Source organism: Pogona vitticeps, chromosome 1 (genome assembly GCF_051106095.1).
Source record: "Pogona vitticeps strain Pit_001003342236 chromosome 1, PviZW2.1, whole genome shotgun sequence".
Lineage (NCBI taxonomy): Eukaryota > Metazoa > Chordata > Lepidosauria > Squamata > Agamidae > Pogona > Pogona vitticeps.
The window spans coordinates 292,139,706-292,157,661 of NC_135783.1; the positions used below are offsets into that span (position 1 = coordinate 292,139,706).

Here is a 17,956-nt window from a genome sequence, read left to right on the forward strand (position 1 = left end):
CGACCGCAAGAAGTAACTAACAGTTACCGTCTCTTCCTCAATCTGACGAGTGCTATATTTCCCATCAGACTTCACTGCTCGCCCATCAGGTGTATGGCTGGCCGGTGATGATGGCAAACGAGTTTTCACCGCCCAGGGCCTGTACCCGAGACGCAAGGCTGGGGGCGGTCTAAGACAAAAGCAAATGAGGACCCTAAATGAACGGGGGTGGGGAGGGAAGGCAGCAACTGCTAATGACGTTTCACAAGGGCTGAAAGGCTGTCGCGACCAGCGCACGCAGGACCGGTAGCTACCTTCCCAAGACACAGGGCCTAACCCAAGGCAAGCCGCAGGGGCGACTCCACGGCCAACTCGGAGACCAGCGGGGACCTTGCGGCCGCCCCCGCTTCCTTAACGCCACCACTCTGCCCCCTCCCCGGGCACCGAGCCCATCCTACGGGCCATTGTATCCATAGCAGGCGGGTGAATTATGCCACAGAGCCTGTGGAGACCAACAGCAACGAAACAAACAAGATGAAGGCACTGACTAAATGGAGGCTGACCGCCTCACCCCCAACGGCCCTGCTCCACGCCCCGAACCTCCGCCGAAGCCCCGGCCTACCACCTTCATATCGTCGCTAAGGCAATTTGACACAAACGAACGGAGCCATTTACCTGGGCCGAGCGGTAAGGCAGCGCTTGGGCCGCTTCTCAGCAGGGTTTGAAATCACTAACGCAGGCCACACCTCTCAATATCCTCGGTCCTCATTGGTTGCCTCTAAGCCCGCCCGCCTTTCCGCAATATGGAATGTTATTGGGCCGTTTGAATCTGGCCGTGGCGACTCCGTTCCTACAAGATGTGGGAGGGCGGTTTTCAGGACTAACCGGCCTGGGAGGCGCGCTCGGTCTGCTTCGTGTGTTCCCTCAACAGCGCATTCGTCCCTTTGGGCAAGCGCCGCGGGGCTGTGGGGATGGAGAGCGTTCGGTCGTCGGGACTGAGAACGGGAGGCAGGGAGCCCCCAGGCAGGGCTGAGTCTCTTAAATGAGAGCGCGGGGGAGTCTCACGCCTTGCCTTGGTCTAACCACGTCTCTCTCTCCTTTATCCCCACCGTCAGCCAAAAAAGTGTTGTGTTTTCTTCTCTTTCTTTTTATTTTATTTTAACTATAACATAAACATAAAATACATAAACCCAAATACAAATTGTGTTCCCCACCGCCATAGACGGGACCTCTTACAATAAACTTCCTCGATGGATATTCTTATTTTATTGTTCTCCAGAACTGCATTGATTCTTGATTCAGAGCTTTCCCTTTTCCTCTTGTTAACACATATTCCAAAAATCTGCCGCATAAGTGCTGTGTTTTCTGACATGGGAAGGACACCATATAAACATTTTTGTCTGCTTTTTGCGCAATCCTTGGTACTAATGTTATCTTAGCATTTCGTATTATTGTAGTTTCTAAATAGCTCTCTGTTAGTCTGTTGTAGCATGTTGGTAACATTAAAGGAGTGGGGGAAAGCACAAAATATTCTTGCACTTTAAACCCCCACAAAATTCTTTCAGTGTAAGGTTTTGTGAAATTAAAAAGAAAAGATTTTCAGACATTTCTACCTTTGTGGGACTTACTTCATTAATTATGGCATACAGTGGTTGTTCTGGGTTTTTTGGGCTCTTTGGCCGTGTTCTGAAGGTTGTTCTTCCTAACGTTTCATCAGTCTCTGTGGCCGGCATCTTCAGAGGAGAGCAACCTGTACTCTGGTGTAGTTGGCTTGGGAGTGCAGTACTTATGGCTGTGAGACAGGCTTTTGTCTTTTCCTGTAGATGGGTGATTAATGTGTATTGTTGTGGGTGTATTGTTGTGCTAAGGGGAAGAGATTATCTGTTCCTGTGGTTGATGGGTGTCATTAGCTGGTCTTTTGTGTGCAGTGATCCCCTGTCCTTGTGGGTGGGTAGAGTTCATTGACCTTTTGCACCTAGTATGTTTGATAGCTGGGAGCCAAGTTTTGTTGAGCTTCATACTTTCCTCTTTTTTGTTGAAACTGTGCTTGTGCTTGTGGATTTCATTGGCTTCCCTATGCAGTCTGACGTAATGATTGCTGGTGTTGTCCAGTATTTCAGTATTTTGAAATAGAATTTCATGTCCAGTTTGTTTCAGGGCATGTTCAGCTACTGCAGATTTTTCTGGTTGTTTTATTTATTTGTTTGTTTGTTTAATTTATACCCCGCCTATCTGGCCCACTGGACCACTCTAGGCGGCTTCCAAATATAAAATCAAATAATAAAACATAGACAAATACATAATAATCAAACAAGAACAGCAGTAAAAATAAAAAGGAAAAGTAAGAAAAAATCAAGAGTTGGCTGGAGGGAAGGCCTGAATAAACAGCCATGTTTTAGTCTGCAGTGTCTCTCATGTTCTTTGATTCTGGTGTGGATGCTTCGTTTTGTGGTTCCAAATGGCTAAAGAGCCAGAAAAACCCAGAACAACCATTAGATCCCGGCCGTGAAAGCCTTCGCGAATATATGGCATACAGCTTCGAATATTTCATAGATGGAAAGAACACAAAGTTGACAATCCTGTGCCCTTCCAGCTGTTCACAAACTTGTTATGCATCCAACTTACAGTGGTGGTTTTTAAGGTACAGTATGTGAGATTTAAGGAATGGTGTTATCAGTGAGTTTCCATGGCCAAGTGGGAATTTTAACCGAGGTCTTCTGAGTTATAGTCTACCACTTTTACCCACTGCACCACACAGGTTCTCATTCCTCTCCATACTATGCTACAGCGATCTCATTGATTACCAGCATTGGCTAGGTGTCTGAGAATTGGGTTCCAGCATCTGGACAGCCATCATTTCTAGCCCTGATCTAAAATCTGGTTGTTCAAAGTCCTGGGCTTATGGCATGGCCTAATAAACAATGGAGCAAAGGAGGGAAGTTTGACCTGTTCCAAGTAATGAACACTGGAGCAATCATTATAACAGATAACAAGCAAATAACAGCAAAGCTTTTCCATCCCCCAGTGTTAAAAGGTGATATGAATAAATCTCTCACTAGTTCCAATACTCACAAGATGTACAGGTTCAGTTGTCTGTTCTTCTCCTGCAGCATATCCTCCAAGCCCCTTTCACAGTTATGGAACTGCTGTTCCATGTACGCATGAACAACAACAAACACCCAAATGCATTTTTTAGGAAAGGAAGAAATTTAAAGGGGAAAGAGAGGAGAGTGAACTAAAATAGAGTTCCCTGTCGTCATCGTCATTTAGTCGTGTCCGACTCTTCGTGACCCCATGGACCAGAGCACGCCAGGCCCTCCTATCTTCCACTGCCTCCCGGAGCTGTGTCAAATTCATGTTGGTTGATTCGATGATACTGTCCAACCATCTCATCCTCTGCCGTCCCCTTCTCCTCTTGCCATCACACTTTCCTAACATCAAGGTCTTTTCCAAGGACTCTTCTCATGAGATGGCCAAAGTACTGGAGCCTCAGCTTCAGGATCTGTCCTTCCAGTGAGCACTCAGGTTTGATTTCCTTTAGAATTGAGAGGTTTGTTCTCCTTGCAGTCCAGGGGACTCTCAAGAGCCTCCTCCAGCACCACAATTCAAAGGCATCGATTATTCGGCAGTCAGCTTTCTTTATGGTCCAGCTCTCACTTCCATACATCACTACAGGAAAAAAGAAAGGTTACTTACCTGTAACTCTGGTTCTTCGAGTGGTCCTCTGTGAATTCACACTAATGGGTTAAATCTGCACTTGTGCAGAGGCCTCGGAATATTCTAGAGCTTAAAGTAACACTTTTGGCTCCGCCCCCCAGGACCTCATGGTCCGCCCGTCCTAACAGTTACCTCAGTTCCCCAAATTCCGCTGCTGCTCTAAGGTGAGACAGCCGTGACGGAAAGAGGGGAGGACGGGCGGGACGTGTGAATTCACAGAGGACCACTCGAAGAACCAGAGTTACAGGTAAGTAACCTTTCTTTCTTCTTCGTGGCCTCTGTGAATGCACGCTAATGGGTGATTAGCAAGCTTGCCTCTGATAGGAGGAGGGACGTCACGGCAAAACAGCAGACAGGACCGCGCGTCCAAAAATGACATCCTCCTTGGCCCGCAGATTCAGGCAATAGTGAAAGATGAAGGCTGACGGAGTGGGCCAAATGTCAGCTGTGCAGGTGTCTGACAGCGGGACACCCTTGAGGAAAAGCTGTAGAAGTAGCCAAAGTTCCGGTAAAGTGAGCGTTCACCGGGCGCAGGCGATTAGACTTGCGGGGGAAAAAACAGTCCTGCAAACATAGAACGATAATGCTCTGCGAACATCTAGCAGGTGAAGAGAACTCTCTACATCTGTAGGCAGTTAGGAAAGAAAGTGGGCAGACTGATATGAAACTCAGTAGAAACTTTAGGTATGAAGGAGACATCTGGGAACAGTATAACTTTGTCCAGGTGGCAAAGTAGGAAGGGAGGATCCACCTGAAGTGCTACTGGAAGTAACTGCAACTAAGAAATAACCTTGAAAGTCAACAAATGTCCAGCAATTGTGGTCAGTGGCTCAAACGATGAATGCGAGAGGCACTCAGGACAGTGTGAAGAGTCCACTGTGGTATAGACTGGCCCCGTGGAGGGTAAAGGTTTGCGGTACCACGGGAAAACCTCTTCATTTAGGGTAGCGAGTAGTAATTTTGGTAAATGCCAGCCAATTGCAGAAATAGAATTGATTGGTAGAGGGCTTCCTGGAGTGTGATAATATGGAGTTTATTGAGGAGGAATTCTCCATGCCATGAGGTGAAGAGCTTGTAGACCTGGACGGTACGTTTTCCCTTGATTCTGGGTCAGAAGATGAGGAATAGACGGGGGTCTCAGGGAGCCTGACGACATTGTCAGCAGTGTTGTGAACCACAGCCGTATGGGTCAGTATGGAGCTATGAGGATCACGGTGGCATTGTCATGTCATATCTTCACTATTATGCACAGTAGGAGAGGTATTGGAGGGAACATGTACATGAAGCAGCCCTTCCAGGGCACCATGGGAGTTTACCCCTAGTCCAGGCCGTGAAAGATAGATGGCACACTAGCTGTTCACCTCAATTGCAAGGGCATCTGTGGCAGGGAGGAACAAAAAAAACAAAAATCTCTTGTAGATTCTGATGAATGTGCAAAGGTCCAGAGATCACTCGTGTATTTGGTATGTTCGCCTGCTCAGATGGTCTGCCCATGTGAAGTCCTGGGCGGAGATGTGCACAGCAGACAGAAAGATGTGGAATTCTAGACACTACTCCCAAAACTGAACAGTCAGGTACAGTAGAGGAAGAGAATGGGTGCCTCCCTGTTTGTTGATGTAGTACATTGCTGTCGCATTATCCGTAGTAACTTGGACAGCCATGCCTAGGTTGAGAGTTAGGAGCGCCTGAAATGCTTTGAAGATGGCCAGCAATTCCAGATTTTTTTTAAAAAGAGAAAGTTTTGCTTCACTGACCAGGTGTCGTAGCTATGAAGACTGGTACAGTGGGGTCCCCATCTGACCAGACTGGAGTCTGTCGTGATTCTCGAGGTAGGTAGGAGTGGAGCAAACAGTCTTTCCAGGGCCAAGTCTTCTGGGTTGATTACCAGCAGGGTTGGTGTGCAAGCTCATGAGTAATCTGGAGGCATATGTAGGGCGTATTTTTCATGGGGTTAAACAGGGCAGATGCCAGGCCTGTAGGGACTGCCTCTTGAGCCTCGCGGGCTTTATGACAGATGTGGTGGAAATCATGAGTCCCCGAAGATTTTGGGCCTGATGGGCTGTGATCCAAGACAACGGAGGGGAGCGACATATCAGGGAACAAATTTAGACCATGCCATTCTGGGAAAGGAAAAGCTCTTGCCGGCCAAGATTCCAATACGGCCCCTATGTGAATACTCGAGGCGCCGTCGAGAGCTGAATGGCAAGGCGCTGAACTCTAAAATGGGCCTTCCTAGAGAGAATGGAGGTATTCGCAATGATCACTTCTGATGGATATGTGGGAGCAGGCGTCACTCAAGTCTATCAAAGTAAACCAATCTCCTTGTCGAATTAGTGGAAGGATATGTTCCAAGGTCACCATGCAAAAACGGCGCTGGCTGATGAAGAAAAATCAGGTCATTTAGGTCTAAAATGGGGTGTAGTGATCTGCCCCCACCTGGAGTGGCAGGAGATATGTCTGATTTTCCAAAAAGGATCTTTACCTTGTCTCATAGAGTGGTAGAAGAGTGAGTGTAAATCACCCGCTGAGCCGGTGTATCCCAAAACTCTATGGTGTACCCATAGGTGACAATGGAAAGAGCCCAGGCATCCGAGGTGATGTGGGTCCATGCAGAAAGAAGGGAGCAAGCATACTGAACATGTGACGCAGAATCGAGCGGTAAGCGGGAGGGAGTCACAGTGTCTGTTGGATTTTTTTTTGTCAACTTCCTATAGGAATGGTGGGGATGGTCGCGTTGATTGGATTGTGGTACTGAGCCAACTGTTGAGGGAGATATCTTCGTTGAGAAGCATAAGGTCTGTATACACTATAAGAGTACTGATGCATCAATGGGAATTTTTGAGATCTATAAGGCTGAACGTTGTACGACCATGCTGTTTTCCTCATTCTTTGAAGGCCATCTAGGGATCGAATAACCTAGAGCCATCAAAGAGCAAGTCCCCTATTCCAAATCTGACATAATCAGAAATGTTGGCTGACCTTAGCCAATCATGTCTTTGCAAGGTTACCCCAGTCATGAGTTGTTTGGAGGTGGCCTCGATAATGTGATGCGCTATCACACTCTCTTGCTGAGTGAGGGACATGGCGTCTTAATGGAGAGCAAGCCCTTTCAGATTAAATGCTGCTGGGGCTGCCTGAAGAGAGGGTAGTGCACAGTTAGAGAGGTTGATATGGTAGGCGCCCATAGCTGCCATGTAGATGAGCTTTCTAACCTCCTCGCTGCTCGGTGTGGTAGTAGATCTCGAGCGTGATCTGGCTTGTGTGGCGTCCACATCCACATAAGGAGGAGGATGCCTAGTTAAAAATCTGTACTGGTACCATAGGTCTTGTACAGATTTTCTACAAGCCTGGACATTTTAGGGACAGAGAAGGGCTTTTCCCAGGTCTACTGAAGCAAGCAGAATAAAGATGGGATAAGGGACAAGCACAGGGAAGGCAGTGATTCCTCATCAATATCTGCATAAACCTTATCAGACTCTGTTTGAAGTTGATGTACTGTTAAATCAAGAGCCTTATCGATTCTCTGTATCATGTTAGAACATGAATGAAATTCGGAAATGAGGGATGGAGGAAAGCCATCACAAATATCAGAGTCTGGCAGGGTCAGGTTAGGAGTGGTCTGGTGCCATGGAGTCGGAAGATTCAGAGTCAGAGTCATGGGAAGTAGAAGAAAGTGGAGCATCAGAAGTGAAAAAGGACTTCTGGTTTCTTTTTCAGTATCCTTCCTCATATCATCAGTATTCAGTATCTTCCTTAAGAATACTTCCTCAGTACCAGGTGTTTCTTATGGACATATATTGTTTTAGTATTCCGCTTCGTACCGTGGCATGGTACCAGCATGTTTTACCCTCCTGGTACCAGCAAGTTTTAGCCTTCCGCTTGGTACCAAGGTATGGTACCAGCATGTTTTACCCTCCTGGTACCAGCATGTTTTAACCTTCCCCTTGGTACCAAGGCATGGTACCAGCATGTTTTGACCTCCTGGTACCAGCATGTTTTAACCTTCCCCTTGGTACCAAGGCATGGTACCAGCATGTTTTAATCCCCTGGTACCAGCAAGTTTTAGCCTTCCGCTTGGTACTAAGGCATGGTACCAGCATGTTTTGACCTCCTGGTACCAGCATGTTTTAACCTTCCCCTTGGTACCAAGGCATGGTACCAGCATGTTTTGACCTCCTGGTACCAGCATGTTTTAACCTTCCCCTTGGTACCAAGGCATGGTACCAGCATGTTTTGACCTCCTGGTACCAGCATGTTTTAACCTTCCCCTTGGTACCAAGGCATGGTACCAGCATGTTTTAATCCCCTGGTACCAGCATGTTTTAGCCTTCCGCTTGGTACTAAGGCATGGTACCAGCATGTTTTACCCTCCTGGTACCAGCAAGTTTTAGCCTTCCGCTTGGTACCAAGGCATGGTACCAGCATGTTTTGACCTCCTGGTACCAGCATGTTTTAACCTTCCCCTTGGTACCAAGGCATGGTACCAGCATGTTTTAATCCCCTGGTACCAGCAAGTTTTAGCCTTCCGCTTGGTACTAAGGCATGGTACCAGCATGTTTTACCCTCCTGGTACCAGCAAGTTTTAGCCTTCCGCTTGGTACCAAGGCATGGTACCAGCATGTTTTAACCTCCTGGTACCAGCATGTTTTAGCCTTCTGCTTGGTACCAAGGCATGGTACCAGCATGTTTTGACCTCCTGGTACCAGCATGTTTTAACCTTCCCCTTGGTACCAAGGCATGGTACCAGCATGTTTTAATCCCCTGGTACCAGCATGTTTTAACCTTCCCCTTGGTACCAAGGCATGGTACCAGCATGTTTTAACCTCCTGGTACCAGCCTGTTTTAACTTTCCGCTTGGTACCAAGGCATGGTACCAGCATGTTTTAATCCCCTGGTACCAGCATGTTTTAGCCTTCCGCTTGGTACCAAGGCATGGTACCAGCATGTTTTAATCCTCTGGTACCAGCAAGTTTTAGTCTTCCGCTTGGTACTAAGGCATGGTACCAGCATGTTTTAACCTCCTGGTACCAGCCTGTTTTAACCTTTCGCTTGGTACCAAGGCATGGTACCAGCATGTTTTAATCCCCTGGTACCAGCAAGTTTTAGTCTTCCACTTGGTACCAAGGCATGGTACCAGCATGTTTTGACCTCTTGGTACCAGCAAGTTTTAGCCTTCCACTTGGTACCAAGGCATGGTACCAGCATGTTTTAATCCCCTGGTACCAGCAAGTTTTAGTCTTCCGCTTGGTACCAAGGCATGGTACCAGCATGTTTTGAACTCTTGGTACCAGCAAGTTTTAGCCTTCTGCTTGGTACCAAGGCATGGTACCAGCATGTTTTAATCCCCTGGTACCAGCAAGTTTTAGCCTTCCGCTTGGTACCAAGGCATGGTACCAGCATGTTTTAACCTCCTGGTACTAGCCTGTTGTAACCTTTCGCTTGGTACCAAGGCATGGTACCAGCATGTTTTAATCCCCTGGTACCAGCAAGTTTTAGTCTTCCGCTTGGTACCAAGGCATGGTACCAGCATGTTTTGACCTCTTGGTACCAGCAAGTTTTAGCCTTCCGCTTGGTACCAAGGCATGGTACCAGCATGTTTTAATCCCCTGGTACCAGCAAGTTTTAGCCTTCCGCTTGGTACTAAGGCATGGTACCAGCATGTTTTAACCTCCTGGTACTAGCCTGTTGTAACCTTTCGCTTGGTACCAAGGCATGGTACCAGCATGTTTTAATCCCCTGGTACCAGCAAGTTTTAGTCTTCCGCTTGGTACCAAGGCATGGTACCAGCATGTTTTGACCTCTTGGTACCAGCAAGTTTTAGCCTTCCGCTTGGTACCAAGGCATGGTACCAGCATGTTTTAATCCCCTGGTACCAGCAAGTTTTCGCCTTCCGCTTGGTACTAAGGCATGGTACCAGCATGTTTTAACCTCCTGGTACCAGCCTGTTTTAACCTTTCGCTTGGTACCAAGGCATGGTACCAGCATGTTTTAATCCCCTGGTACCAGCAAGTTTTATTCTTCCGCTTGGTACCAAGGCATGGTACCAGCATGTTTTGACCTCTTGGTACCAGCAAGTTTTAGCCTTCCGCTTGGTACCAAGGCATGGTACCAGCATGTTTTAATCCCCTGGTACCAGCAAGTTTTAGCCTTCCGCTTGGTACCAAGGCATGGTACCAGCATGTTTTAATCCCCTGGTACCAGCAAGTTTTAGCCTTCCGCTTGGTACTAAGGCATGGTACCAGCATGTTTTAACCTCCTGGTATTAGCCTGTTGTAACCTTTCACTTGGTACCAAGGCATGGTACCAGCATGTTTTAACCTCCTGGTACCAGCATGTTTTAGCCTTCCGCTTGGTACCAAGGCATGGTACCAGCATGTTTTAATCCCCTGGTATCAGCAAGTTTTAGCCTTCCGCTTGGTACCAAGGCATGGTACCAGCATGTTTTGACCTCTTGGTACCAGCAAGTTTTAGCCTTCTGCTTGGTACCAAGGCATGGTACCAGCATGTTTTAATCCCCTGGTACCAGCAAGTTTTAGCCTTCCGCTTGGTACCAAGGCATGGTACCAGCATGTTTTAATCCCCTGTTACCATCAAGTTTTAGCCTTCCGCTTGGTACTAAGGCATGGTACCAGCATGTTTTAACCTCCTGGTACTAGCCTGTTGTAACCTTTCGCTTGGTACCAAGGCATGGTACCAGCATGTTTTGACCTCCTGGTACCAGCATGTTTTAGCCTTCCGCTTGGTACCAAGGCATGGTACCAGCATGTTTTGACCTCCTGGTACCAGCATGTTTTAACCTTCCCCTTGGTACCAAGGCATGGTACCAGCATGTTTTAATCCCCTGGTACCAGCATGTTTTAACCTTCCCCTTGGTACCAAGGCATGGTACCAGCATGTTTTAACCTCCTGGTACCAGCCTGTTTTAACTTTCCGCTTGGTACCAAGGCATGGTACCAGCATGTTTTAATCCCCTGGTACCAGCATGTTTTAGCCTTCCGCTTGGTACCAAGGCATGGTACCAGCATGTTTTAATCCTCTGGTACCAGCAAGTTTTAGTCTTCCGCTTGGTACTAAGGCATGGTACCAGCATGTTTTAACCTCCTGGTACCAGCCTGTTTTAACCTTTTGCTTGGTACCAAGGCATGGTACCAGCATGTTTTAATCCCCTGGTACCAGCAAGTTTTAGTCTTCCACTTGGTACCAAGGCATGGTACCAGCATGTTTTGACCTCTTGGTACCAGCAAGTTTTAGCCTTCCACTTGGTACCAAGGCATGGTACCAGCATGTTTTAATCCCCTGGTACCAGCAAGTTTTAGTCTTCCGCTTGGTACCAAGGCATGGTACCAGCATGTTTTGAACTCTTGGTACCAGCAAGTTTTAGCCTTCTGCTTGGTACCAAGGCATGGTACCAGCATGTTTTAATCCCCTGGTACCAGCAAGTTTTAGCCTTCCGCTTGGTACCAAGGCATGGTACCAGCATGTTTTAACCTCCTGGTACTAGCCTGTTGTAACCTTTCGCTTGGTACCAAGGCATGGTACCAGCATGTTTTAATCCCCTGGTACCAGCAAGTTTTAGTCTTCCGCTTGGTACCAAGGCATGGTACCAGCATGTTTTGACCTCTTGGTACCAGCAAGTTTTAGCCTTCCGCTTGGTACCAAGGCATGGTACCAGCATGTTTTAATCCCCTGGTACCAGCAAGTTTTAGCCTTCCGCTTGGTACTAAGACATGGTACCAGCATGTTTTAACCTCCTGGTACTAGCCTGTTGTAACCTTTCGCTTGGTACCAAGGCATGGTACCAGCATGTTTTAATCCCCTGGTACCAGCAAGTTTTAGTCTTCCGCTTGGTACCAAGGCATGGTACCAGCATGTTTTGACCTCTTGGTACCAGCAAGTTTTAGCCTTCCGCTTGGTACCAAGGCATGGTACCAGCATGTTTTAATCCCCTGGTACCAGCAAGTTTTCGCCTTCCGCTTGGTACTAAGGCATGGTACCAGCATGTTTTAACCTCCTGGTACCAGCCTGTTTTAACCTTTCGCTTGGTACCAAGGCATGGTACCAGCATGTTTTAATCCCCTGGTACCAGCAAGTTTTATTCTTCCGCTTGGTACCAAGGCATGGTACCAGCATGTTTTAATCCCCTGGTACCAGCAAGTTTTCGCCTTCCGCTTGGTACTAAGGCATGGTACCAGCATGTTTTAACCTCCTGGTACCAGCCTGTTTTAACCTTTCGCTTGGTACCAAGGCATGGTACCAGCATGTTTTAATCCCCTGGTACCAGCAAGTTTTATTCTTCCGCTTGGTACCAAGGCATGGTACCAGCATGTTTTGACCTCTTGGTACCAGCAAGTTTTAGCCTTCCGCTTGGTACCAAGGCATGGTACCAGCATGTTTTAATCCCCTGGTACCAGCAAGTTTTAGCCTTCCGCTTGGTACCAAGGCATGGTACCAGCATGTTTTAATCCCCTGGTACCAGCAAGTTTTAGCCTTCCGCTTGGTACTAAGGCATGGTACCAGCATGTTTTAACCTCCTGGTATTAGCCTGTTGTAACCTTTCGCTTGGTACCAAGGCATGGTACCAGCATGTTTTAACCTCCTGGTACCAGCATGTTTTAGCCTTCCGCTTGGTACCAAGGCATGGTACCAGCATGTTTTAATCCCCTGGTATTAGCAAGTTTTAGCCTTCCGCTTGGTACCAAGGCATGGTACCAGCATGTTTTGACCTCTTGGTACCAGCAAGTTTTAGCCTTCTGCTTGGTACCAAGGCATGGTACCAGCATGTTTTAATCCCCTGGTACCAGCAAGTTTTAGCCTTCCGCTTGGTACCAAGGCATGGTACCAGCATGTTTTAATCCCCTGTTACCATCAAGTTTTAGCCTTCCGCTTGGTACTAAGGCATGGTACCAGCATGTTTTAACCTCCTGGTACTAGCCTGTTGTAACCTTTCGCTTGGTACCAAGGCATGGTACCAGCATGTTTTGACCTCCTGGTACCAGCATGTTTTAGCCTTCCGCTTGGTACCAAGGCATGGTACCAGCATGTTTTGACCTCCTGGTACCAGCATGTTTTAACCTTCCCCTTGGTACCAAGGCATGGTACCAGCATGTTTTAATCCCCTGGTACCAGCATGTTTTAACCTTCCCCTTGGTACCAAGGCATGGTACCAGCATGTTTTAACCTCCTGGTACCAGCCTGTTTTAACTTTCCGCTTGGTACCAAGGCATGGTACCAGCATGTTTTAATCCCCTGGTACCAGCATGTTTTAGCCTTCCGCTTGGTACCAAGGCATGGTACCAGCATGTTTTAATCCTCTGGTACCAGCAAGTTTTAGTCTTCCGCTTGGTACTAAGGCATGGTACCAGCATGTTTTAACCTCCTGGTACCAGCCTGTTTTAACCTTTCGCTTGGTACCAAGGCATGGTACCAGCATGTTTTAATCCCCTGGTACCAGCAAGTTTTAGTCTTCCACTTGGTACCAAGGCATGGTACCAGCATGTTTTGACCTCTTGGTACCAGCAAGTTTTAGCCTTCCACTTGGTACCAAGGCATGGTACCAGCATGTTTTAATCCCCTGGTACCAGCAAGTTTTAGTCTTCCGCTTGGTACCAAGGCATGGTACCAGCATGTTTTGAACTCTTGGTACCAGCAAGTTTTAGCCTTCTGCTTGGTACCAAGGCATGGTACCAGCATGTTTTAATCCCCTGGTACCAGCAAGTTTTAGCCTTCCGCTTGGTACCAAGGCATGGTACCAGCATGTTTTAACCTCCTGGTACTAGCCTGTTGTAACCTTTCGCTTGGTACCAAGGCATGGTACCAGCATGTTTTAATCCCCTGGTACCAGCAAGTTTTAGTCTTCCGCTTGGTACCAAGGCATGGTACCAGCATGTTTTGACCTCTTGGTACCAGCAAGTTTTAGCCTTCCGCTTGGTACCAAGGCATGGTACCAGCATGTTTTAATCCCCTGGTACCAGCAAGTTTTAGCCTTCCGCTTGGTACTAAGGCATGGTACCAGCATGTTTTAACCTCCTGGTACTAGCCTGTTGTAACCTTTCGCTTGGTACCAAGGCATGGTACCAGCATGTTTTAATCCCCTGGTACCAGCAAGTTTTAGTCTTCCGCTTGGTACCAAGGCATGGTACCAGCATGTTTTGACCTCTTGGTACCAGCAAGTTTTAGCCTTCCGCTTGGTACCAAGGCATGGTACCAGCATGTTTTAATCCCCTGGTACCAGCAAGTTTTCGCCTTCCGCTTGGTACTAAGGCATGGTACCAGCATGTTTTAACCTCCTGGTACCAGCCTGTTTTAACCTTTCGCTTGGTACCAAGGCATGGTACCAGCATGTTTTAATCCCCTGGTACCAGCAAGTTTTATTCTTCCGCTTGGTACCAAGGCATGGTACCAGCATGTTTTGACCTCTTGGTACCAGCAAGTTTTAGCCTTCCGCTTGGTACCAAGGCATGGTACCAGCATGTTTTAATCCCCTGGTATCAGCAAGTTTTAGCCTTCCGCTTGGTACCAAGGCATGGTACCAGCATGTTTTAATCCCCTGGTACCAGCAAGTTTTAGCCTTCCGCTTGGTACTAAGGCATGGTACCAGCATGTTTTAACCTCCTGGTATTAGCCTGTTGTAACCTTTTGCTTGGTACCAAGGCATGGTACCAGCATGTTTTAACCTCCTGGTACCAGCATGTTTTAGCCTTCCGCTTGGTACCAAGGCATGGTACCAGCATGTTTTAATCCCCTGGTATCAGCAAGTTTTAGCCTTCCGCTTGGTACCAAGGCATGGTACCAGCATGTTTTGACCTCTTGGTACCAGCAAGTTTTAGCCTTCTGCTTGGTACCAAGGCATGGTACCAGCATGTTTTAATCCCCTGGTACCAGCAAGTTTTAGCCTTCCGCTTGGTACCAAGGCATGGTACCAGCATGTTTTAATCCCCTGTTACCAGCAAGTTTTAGCCTTCCGCTTGGTACTAAGGCATGGTACCAGCATGTTTTAACCTCCTGGTACTAGCCTGTTGTAACCTTTCGCTTGGTACCAAGGCATGGTACCAGCATGTTTTGACCTCCTGGTACCAGCATGTTTTAGCCTTCCGCTTGGTACCAAGGCATGGTACCAGCATGTTTTGACCTCCTGGTACCAGCATGTTTTAGCCTTCTGCTTGGTACCAAGGCATGGTACCAGCATGTTTTAACCTCCTGTACCAGGGAGGCTTCATGTTACCATCTCTTCTTATGTCTTTTGGTATCAGGAGATGATCTCTTTCTTCGGTACCGGAGCCCGCGGGAGTATCGAGACCTGGGAGGTCCATCGATGTTCGGGCATCTCCAGTAACAGAGGTTCCCTCGGCACCGATTCGTGCCTCTTCCTCCTGATATAAGGGAAGGACGGTACCGACGATGTCGAACTCTCATTGGAGGATTCCGATGAGGACGAGGAGGACTCGGAGGATGAAGTTTCCGCAGCAAGGCTGTATAGCAGACGTGGATAATACAGCTTTTGCATTTGCTGCCTCCAACGTCTCAAATAGCTCTTAGAGAGCTTGAGCGGTTGCAAGTCCTCTTTAGGCGCATGCTCTTTAGCTTCACTGGGGCGAAGATGTCGAGCCCCGTGGGGTGAGACCTTCGGTCCCGAGTGGCTCAGAGACCGGGAATCTCTAAAAGATGGCGCAAAATGCTTCGTTTTCGCCTTCTTGCTTTTCGCAAGTCCTCTTTAGGCGCATGCTTCTTCGCTTTATTGGGGCGAAGATGTCGAGCCCCGTGGGGTGAGACCTTCGGTCCCGAGTGGCTCGGAGACCGGGAATCTCTAAAGATGGCGCCAAATGCTTCGCTTTCACCTTCTTGTTTTTCGGAGAGGATGTTGCAGGGATAATTCCGGAGTAGGAGGAAGCGGGACCGACGACGGCGGTGAAGATGGAGGCGAAGAGCCCTAGGAAAGAAACTCAACAGGAGACTGAGGAGTGAGGACAGGCAAGGACGGGGAAGCCTGTGGTGGCAGGCTAGGAATAGCCGAAGAATGAGGGGTTGGTGGTTATAAAACTAAGGGTTTGGCCTTAGTTTTAGAGGCTTTACTCTTTTCCCTAGGTTATATATGAGGTAAAGGGTTGGGTTCTGCAGACGCAGAGGCCGCTTCGATGCATACACAAAGATTTTTGTGCGACTCTCCAAGGCAATGCAGCTTTTAAAAGTAACCCTGGGAGATGAGGAAGCCTTGGAGGCCTGGGAACAGTCCAAGGGGGGGGGGAAGGGGGGGAAGGGAGGGGGAAAGAGGGAAAACCCTCGCAAAGGGCCAAAACGCACACCTCCCCTCCTAAATAATAAAGTCTTTGTACTTTCCTTAATGAAGAATCGAACAGGAGCCAAATATTTTCCAAGAATTTCCAAGAATTTCACGGAGCTCTAGCCAGGAGACCTAACTGCAGCAGCGGAAAAAATGGAACTGAGGTAACTGTTAGGACGGGCGGACCATGAGGTCCTGGGGGGCAGAGCCAAAAGTGTTACTTTAAGCTCTAGAATATTCCGAGGCATCTGCACAAGTGCAGATTTAACCCATTAGTGTGCATTCACAGAGGCCACGAAGAAGAACCATAGCTTTGACTATTCGGACTTTTGTTGGCAAGGTGATGTCTCTGCTTTTTAAGATGCTGTCAAGGTTTGTCGTCGCTTTCCTCCCAAGAAGCAGGTGTCTTTTAATTTCGTGGCTGCTGTCACCATCTGCAGTGATCATGGAGCCCAAGAAAGTAAAATCTGTCACTGCCTCCATATCTTCCCCTTCGATTTCCCAGGAGGTAATGGGACCAGCGGCCATGATCTTAGTTTTTTTGATGTTGAGTTTCAGACCGTTTTTTGCACTCTCCTCTTTCACCCTCATTACAAGGTTCTTTAATTCCTCCTCACTTTCTGCCATCAGAGTGGTATCATCTGCATATCGGAGGTTGTTGATATTTCTTCGGCAATCTTAATTCCGGTTTGGGATTCCTCCAGTCCAGCCTTCCGCATGATGTATTCTTCATATAAGTTAAATAAGCCGGGGGACAATATCCAGCCTTGTGGTACTCCTTTCCCAATTTTGAACCAATCAGTTGTTCCATATCCAGTTCTAACTGTTGCTTCCTGTCCCACATATAGGTTTCTCAGGAGATAGATAAGGTGGTCAGGCACTCCCATTTCTTTAAGGACTTGCCATAGTTTGCTGTGGTCCACACAGTCAAAGGCTTTTGCATAGTCAATGAAGCAGAAGTAGGTATTTTTCTATTTAACCTTGCTAGCATGTGAAATTAGTGCAATTGTATGGTACCTGGAGCATTCTTTGCACTGCCCTTCTTTGGAATTGGGATGTAGACTGATCTTTTCCAGTCCTCTGGCCACTGTTGAGTTTTCCAAACTTGCTGGCATATAGAATGTAGCACCTGAACAGCATCATCTTTTAAGATTTAAATAGTTCAACTGGAATGCCATCACCTCCACTGGCCTTGTTGTTAGCCAGGCTTTCTAAGGCCCACTTCACTTCACTCTCCTGGATGTGTGGCTCAAGGTCAGCAACTACATTGGCTAGGTTGTCCGGGATATCCAAATCTTTCTGATATAATTCCTCTGTGTACTCTTGCCACCTCTTCTTTATGTCTTCTGCCTCTGTTAGGTCCCTCCCATTTTTGTCCTTTATCATGTCCATCTTTGCACAAAATGTTCCTCGAATATTTCCAGTTTTCCTGAACAGATCTCTGGTTCTTCCTTTTCTGTTATTTTCCTCTATTTCTTTGCATTGTTCATTTAAGAAGGCTCTCTTGTCTCTCCTTGCTATTCTTTGGAAGTCTGCATTCAATTTTCTGTAACTTTCTCCCTTGCATTTTGTTTCCCTTCTCCTCTCTGCTGTTTCTAAGGCCTCGTTGGACAGCCACTTTGCTTTCTTGCATTTCCTTTTCTTTGGGATGGTTTTTGTTGCTGCCTCCTGGACAATGTTACGAGCCTCTATCCAAAGTTCTTCAGGCACTCTGTCTACCAAATCTAGTTCCTTGAATATGTTCTTCACTTCCACTGTGTATTCATAAGGGATTTGGTTTAGATTATACCTGAGTAGCCCAGTGGTTTTTCCTACTCTCTTCAGTTTAAGGTTGAATTTTGCTATGAGAAGCTGATGATCAGAACCACAATCAGCTCCAGGTCTTGTATTTGCTGACTATATAGAGCTTCTCCATCTTTGGCTACAGAGAATATAATCAATCTGATTTCGATATTGCCCATCTGGTGATTTCCATGTGTAGAG

General features: G+C 47.3%; 1 protein-coding gene across 5 annotated transcripts in view; it reads right to left on the reverse strand.

Annotated features, from left to right (window-relative positions):
- Positions 1-894, reverse strand: part of CKAP5 (cytoskeleton associated protein 5) — an 89,247-nt gene extending 88,353 nt beyond the window's left edge. For 4 of the 5 annotated variants that reach the window (XM_078389753.1, XM_020799002.3, XM_078389774.1 and 1 more), the window contains exon 1: positions 655-894. The gene's annotated coding sequence lies outside the window, so the exon portion shown is untranslated. Of the gene's footprint in view, positions 1-27; positions 170-654 lie in introns of those variants that run through there. The other variant, XM_078389760.1, reaches the window with a different exon arrangement.
- Positions 895-17,956: the final 17,062 nt, after the last annotated feature.